This window comes from Capricornis sumatraensis, chromosome 7 (assembly GCF_032405125.1).
Source record: "Capricornis sumatraensis isolate serow.1 chromosome 7, serow.2, whole genome shotgun sequence".
NCBI classification, from domain to species: Eukaryota; Metazoa; Chordata; class Mammalia; order Artiodactyla; family Bovidae; genus Capricornis; species Capricornis sumatraensis.
The window spans coordinates 97,001,885-97,008,323 of NC_091075.1; positions in this window are offsets into that span (position 1 = coordinate 97,001,885).

Below are 6,439 nucleotides of genomic sequence, written 5' to 3' on the forward strand. Positions count from 1 at the left end.
AAAAAAATGGTACCGATGAATTTATTTGCAGAGCAGGAATAGAGACACAGACGTAGAGAGCGGGCATACGGACTTGGCGGGGAAGGGGAAGGTGAGACGAATCGGGAGACTGGGATTGACGTAGACACGCTACCATGTGTAAAACAGATAGCTAGTAGGAAGCTGTTATATAGCTATACCGAGGGAGCTCAACTCGGTGCTCTGCGGTGACCGAGAGGGGTGGGATTGCGGGTGGGTGGGAGGAAGTTCCAAGAGGGAGGGGATCTCTGTATAAATATAGCTGATTCACTTTGTTGTAGAGCAGAAACTAACATTGTAAAGTGATTATACTCTAACAAAAAGAGTGGAATGTATACTTAAAAACTAAAATGTTCTCATAAATCAAAAATAAATAAAAGTATATAGACACACTTTCTATTATTATAATAGAAGATAAACGCACTACAGGAAAACTTCTTAAAATTCAATAGATTCAATGTCTTGACTTTAAAAATAAGGAAAATAAGGTTTAGGGAAAATTAATGTATTAATTGACTAGAAGAGTATTGTGGTTTCGATTTTGAAAAGTACCTATTTAATATGTATGGATGCTACACAGTTTAGATTATATCCATACTGCCTGGTTCTATCTGGACCTCCAAATCACTTCTGGGTTCCTTTCATGTATATTTGCCAAAGAATGTATACAACTTTATTACTAGTTTAAGTAAAACCTAATTAATTAAATCCTACATGAAAGTGGATTCCAAAGACACAGTTAAAATCCCTTCTCTGCAATACTTGCTGAAGCTTGATCACAATGAGGCACCTTGTTTGAACTGTCAAGAACAAATGGAAGGAAGAGTTAAATTTAGAAAATCTCAGTGGTTGGAGTGGTAATGTGATGAAGTGACCAGGCAATTAAATGTCAAATGCCCAATGTAGAGAGTAACTCCTGTATATCAAGCAGACACTGACTACCTGCCAGTGTGCACAGAAGACAGAGGTGGTCCCCAAGTGTCCATTGCTTTTGCTCCACATCTCAGCTCAGCACCAGCCTTACAAGAAGGGGAAAGAGAGACTTCCCTGATGGTTCAGTGGTTAGGAATCCTCGTTCCAATACAGGGGACGTGGGTTTGATCCCTGGTCTTAGAACTAAGATTCCACATGACACAGGGCAACTAAGCCCATGCACCTCAACTAGAGAGCCCATGAGCCACAACTAAGATGTGATGCAGCCAAATAAATAAATATTTTAAAAAAGAGGAACAGGTGGCCTTTGTCCCACATGTATGGGTCTTCATCCCATACCGTCTTCCTAAATAATTTCCTCAGAAGCCCTGACAGTCACAGTTTGTGAATTAGAAACTTAGCTAAATACAAACAGGCCTGGGGAGAAATTTTCTTGTTAAAATTCTGTCTCAGGTCCAAAGACTCGTAGCCCTGGAGGCACAGCTGCTGCTGCTGCTGCTGCTAAGGCGCTACAGTCGTGTGCGACTCTGTGCGGCCCCATAGACGGCAGCCCACCAGGCTCCGCTGTCCCTGAGATTCTCCAGGCAAGAACACGGGAGTGGGTTGCCATTTCCTTCTCCAGTGCATGAAGGTGAAAAGTGAAAGTGAAGTTGTTTAGTCGTGTCCGACTCTTCAGGACCCCATGGACTGCAGCCCACCAGGCACCCCTGTCCATGGGATTTTCCAGACAAGACTACTGGAGTGGGGCACCATTGCCTTCTCCCTGGACGCAGAGACCGTTTCAAATACAGGTGTCAGCAACACTTTCTAGCCACACAAACTTGAGCAAATTAATCAACCTTTCGAACTTAATGTTTCTTGGTTTTCTTTTCTAAAACTGTGAAGATGTTAAGTCCTACATTTGAAAGTCATTGTGAAGATTAAATTAGGCATTGTATGTAAAACACAATGTTATACTGGAGGAAGGGGGAGCAAGGAGGAGATGTCAGTAGCCTGTATGTTGTTTCGCTGCCCTGTCCTATTCGACTCTTTGTGACCCCATGGACTATAGCTTGCCAGGCTCCTCTGCCTATAGGATTTTCCAGGCAAGAATACTGGAGCAGGTTGCTGGTTCCTTCTCCAGGGGATCTATCCCAACCCAGGGATTGAATTCATTTACTCCTTCTTTGCAGAGATTCTTTACCACTGATCCAGCAGTAGCCTTACACAAATGGTTAAGCATCCCATCTCTATCAGGTTGTCTGAGTTAAAATGCCATCTGAGAGGCTGTGTAATATGAAGCAAGGTACTTACCCTCTCTGTGCCTTTCCTTTCATCTGTAAATAAGGGAAAATAATAAGTACATACATCATAGGTTATTATATAGATTTAACGATATCATAGAGGTATAATGCTAGTGTTGTGGCTCAATAAATTGAGCGCTGCGCAGGAGATACAGCAGGTGTGAATATTTGAGTTGATAGTAGGTGAAGGGGAAGCCTGTCAGGGAAACAAGTAAAGGTAAAAGGGCCTTTAAAAGGAATGTAAAATGGTATTAAGAAGAAAGTGCTTATTCAAATTTTTATCTGAGTCTGTGCAAAGTTAATCTTTATCTTCCCACATCGCTATAGAAAAGCTGTAAATCTTTTAGTTCCATGTCTTGGACTTATTAATTTTAATTTGTCTCTTTTGGATTTTGATTTTAAAGCCGGTATTCAACCATTCGCCTTCTGCATGCACTTAAAATTAACAAGTAAGAGAATAAAATATTTGCATCCCCACCCATCCCAAAGGGACTAAAGCTGAAACGCCCTTCCCTTAGTAACGAGGCTGAACAGATGGGACTTGCCCCAGGCCCCAAAGGTTAGTACTCTTCAAGCTGCAACAGAATAACAACAGAAACAAGCTCCAAAGTGGCAGATTCTCCACTCTTCCAGCAGTGTTCAGACTCAGGACCTGATAAAAACAATAGATTCTAAGGAAAGTTATGACCAACCTAGATAGCATAGTGAAAAGCAGAGACATTACTTTGCCAACAAAGGTCCATCTAGTCAAGGCTATGGTTTTTCCAGTGGTCATGTATGGATGTGAGATTTGGACTGTGAAGAAAGGTGAGTGCCAAAGAATTGATGCTTTTGAACTGTGGTGTTGGAGAAGACTCTTGAGAGTCCCTTGGACTGCAAGGAAAGCCAACCAGTCCATTCTGAAGGAGATCAGTCCTGGGTGTTCTTTGGAAGGAATGATGCTAAAGCTGAAACTCCAGTACTTTGGCCACCTCATGTGAAAAGTTGACTCACTGGAAAAGACTCTGATGCTGGGAGGGATTGGGGGCAGGAGGAGAAGGGGACGACAGAGGATGAGATGGCTGGATGGCATCACCGACTCGATGGACATGAGTTTGAGTGAACTCCGGGAGGTGGTGATGGACATGACTGAGCAACTGAACTGAACTGAATGGGAGGATTCATCAGTTCAGTTCAGTTACTCAGTGTGTCCAACTCTTTGCAACCCCATGGACTATAGTACACCAGGCCTTCCTGTCCATCACCAACTCCCGGAGTTTACTCAAACTCACGTCTATTGAGTTGGTGATGCCATCAAGGCATCTCATCCTGTCATCGACTTCTCCTCCTGCCTTCAATCTTTCCCAGCATCAAGGGCTTTTCAAATGAGTCAGTTCTTCACATCAGGTGGCCAAAGTATTGGAGTTTCAGCTTCAGCATCAGTCCTTCCAATTTATGTTTGGGGCTGATTCTCTTTAGGATGGACTGGTTGGATCTCCTTCCAGTCCAAGCGACTCTCAAGAGTCTTCTCCAATACCACAATTCAAAAAGCATCAATTCTTTGGCGCTCATATTGTCCAACTCTCACACCCATACATGACTACTCTTATTACTCATCACATTTTACTAGTAAATTTATTTTAGTTTTATTTATTTTACACATAATAGAATGTGCAGAGCTTACATGAGTAGAGTTGGATGAATTTTGACAAAGGACACCTGTGTAACCATCACTCAATTAAGATATATAAGAATTATTTTCTTTACCCCTTGAAAGATCCCTTTCCAGTCAAACTGGCCTCCTATCCACACTTCTCCCTGAAACATATTTTTATGTTTTGATCAGTATAGACTAGTTTTCCTTTGCACTAGTTTTGCTGAACTTCCTATAAATAGAACCACACTATGTGCATTCTTTTGCATTGTTCAATATAAAATTTTTATGATTCATTCATGATGGTGAATGTATCATTATTTTTATTGCTGTTTTCCATCAAAAAGAATAGAGCACAAGTTGATATCCATTTATTTGTTGTTGTTGATGGACATTTGTTTCTAGTTATTGGTTGTTATAAATAAAGCTACCATAGGCATCATGAACAACTGTTTATTGGATGTGTGTTATCATATACCTTGGGTAAATACAAGGAGTGGCATTGCAGGGTTATACAGTAAGCACAAGTTTCACTCTATTTTTGTTGTTCAAGTTGTCACCAAGTTGTGTACAACTCTTTGCAATCCCATGGATTGCAGCATGCCAGGCATCCCTGTCCCTCCCCATCTCCCAGAATTTGCCCAAGTTCATGTCCATTGAATTGGTGATGCCATTCAACCATCTCAGGATATACTAAACTGTTTTTCCTAAATGGTTATCAGTTCATTTCAGTTCACTTCAGTCGCTCATTTGTGTCCGACTCTGTGACTCCATGCACTGCACCACACCAGGCTTCCTTGTCCATCACTTTAACTCCTGAAGCTTGCTCAAACTCATGTCCATTGAGTTGGTGATGCCATCCAACCATCTCATCCTCTGTTTCCCCCATCTCCTCCTGCCTTCAATCTTTCCCAGCATCAGGGGCTTTTCAAATGAGTCAGTTCTTTGCATCAGGTGGCCAAAATATTGGAGCTTCAGCTACAGTATCAGTCCTTCCAATACTTCCAAAGAATATTCAGGACTGATTTCCTTTAGGATTGACTGGTTGGATCTCCTTGAAGTCCAAGGGACTCTCAAGAGTTTTTTCTAACACCTCAGTTCAAAAGCATCAACTCTTCAGCACTCAGCTTCCTTTATAGTCCAACTCTCATATCCATACATGATTACTGGAAAAAACATAGCTTTGACTAGATGGACCTTTGTCAGCAAAGCAATATCTCTGTTTTCTAATATGCGGTCTAGGTTGGTCATAGCTTTTCTTCCAAGGACCAAGCATCTTTTAATCTCATGGCTGCAGTCACCATCTGCAATGATTTTGGAGCTGAAAAAATTAAGTCTTTCTCTGTTTCCATTGTTTCCCCATCTATTTGCCGTGAAGTGATGGGACCGGATGCCATGATCTTTGTTTTTTGAATGTTGAGTTTTAAGCCAGCTTTTTCACTCTCTTCTTTCACTTTCGTCAAGAGGCTCTTTAGTTCTTCTTCACTTTCTGCCATAAGGGTGGTGTCATTTGCATACCTGAGGTTATTGATATTTCTCCTGGAAATCTTGATCCCAGCTTGTGCTTCATCAGCCCGGCATTTCGCATGATGTACTCTGCATATAAGTTAAATAAGCAGGGTAACAATATACAACCTTGACGTACTCCTTTCCCTATATGGAACCAGTCTGTTGTTCCATGTCTGGTTCTAACTGTTGCTTCTTGACCTGAGTACAGATTTCTCAGAAGGCAGGTAAGGTGGTCTGGTATTCCCATCTCTTTAAGAATTTTCCACAGTTTGTTGTGATCCACATTGTCAAAGCCTTTTGTGTAGTCAATAAAGCAAAAGTAGATGTTTTTCTGGAACTCTCTTGCTTTTTTGAGGATCTTACAGATGTTGGCAATTTGATCTCTGATTCCTCTGCCTTTTCTAAATCCAGCTTGAACATCTGGAAGTTCATGGCTCAAGTACTCTTAAAGCCTGACTTGGAGAATTTTGAGCATTACTTTACTAACGAGTGAGATGAGTGCAATTGCGCAGTAGTTTGGACATTCCTTGGCATTGCCTTTCTTTAGGATTAGAATGAAAACTGACTTTTTCCAGTCCTGTGGCCACTGCTGAGTTTTCTGAATTTACTGACATATTGAGTGCAGCACTTTCACAGCATCATCTCTTAGGATTTGAAACAGCTCAACAGTAATTCCCTCACCTCTGCTAGCTTTGTTCATGGTGATGTTTCCTAAGGCTCACTTGACTTCAGACTCCAGGATGTCTGGCTCTAGGTGAGTGATCACACCATCGTGGTTATCTGGGTCATGAAGATCTTTTTATTTAGTTCTGCTGTGTATTCTTGCCACCTCTTCTTAATATCTTCTACTTCTGTTAGGTCCATATCGTTTCTGTCCTTTATTGAGTCCATCTTTGCATGAAATGTTCCCTATACCACTTTATAATTTCACTAGTAATGTGGAAGTTGACTTTCTCCATATTAACACCAACATTTGGTATCACCTGGATTTGGTTTTGTTTTGTTTTAGCAATGCTAGTGTGTACTGTGGTATCTCTTTCTGGTTTTAAATTACATTTCCTTG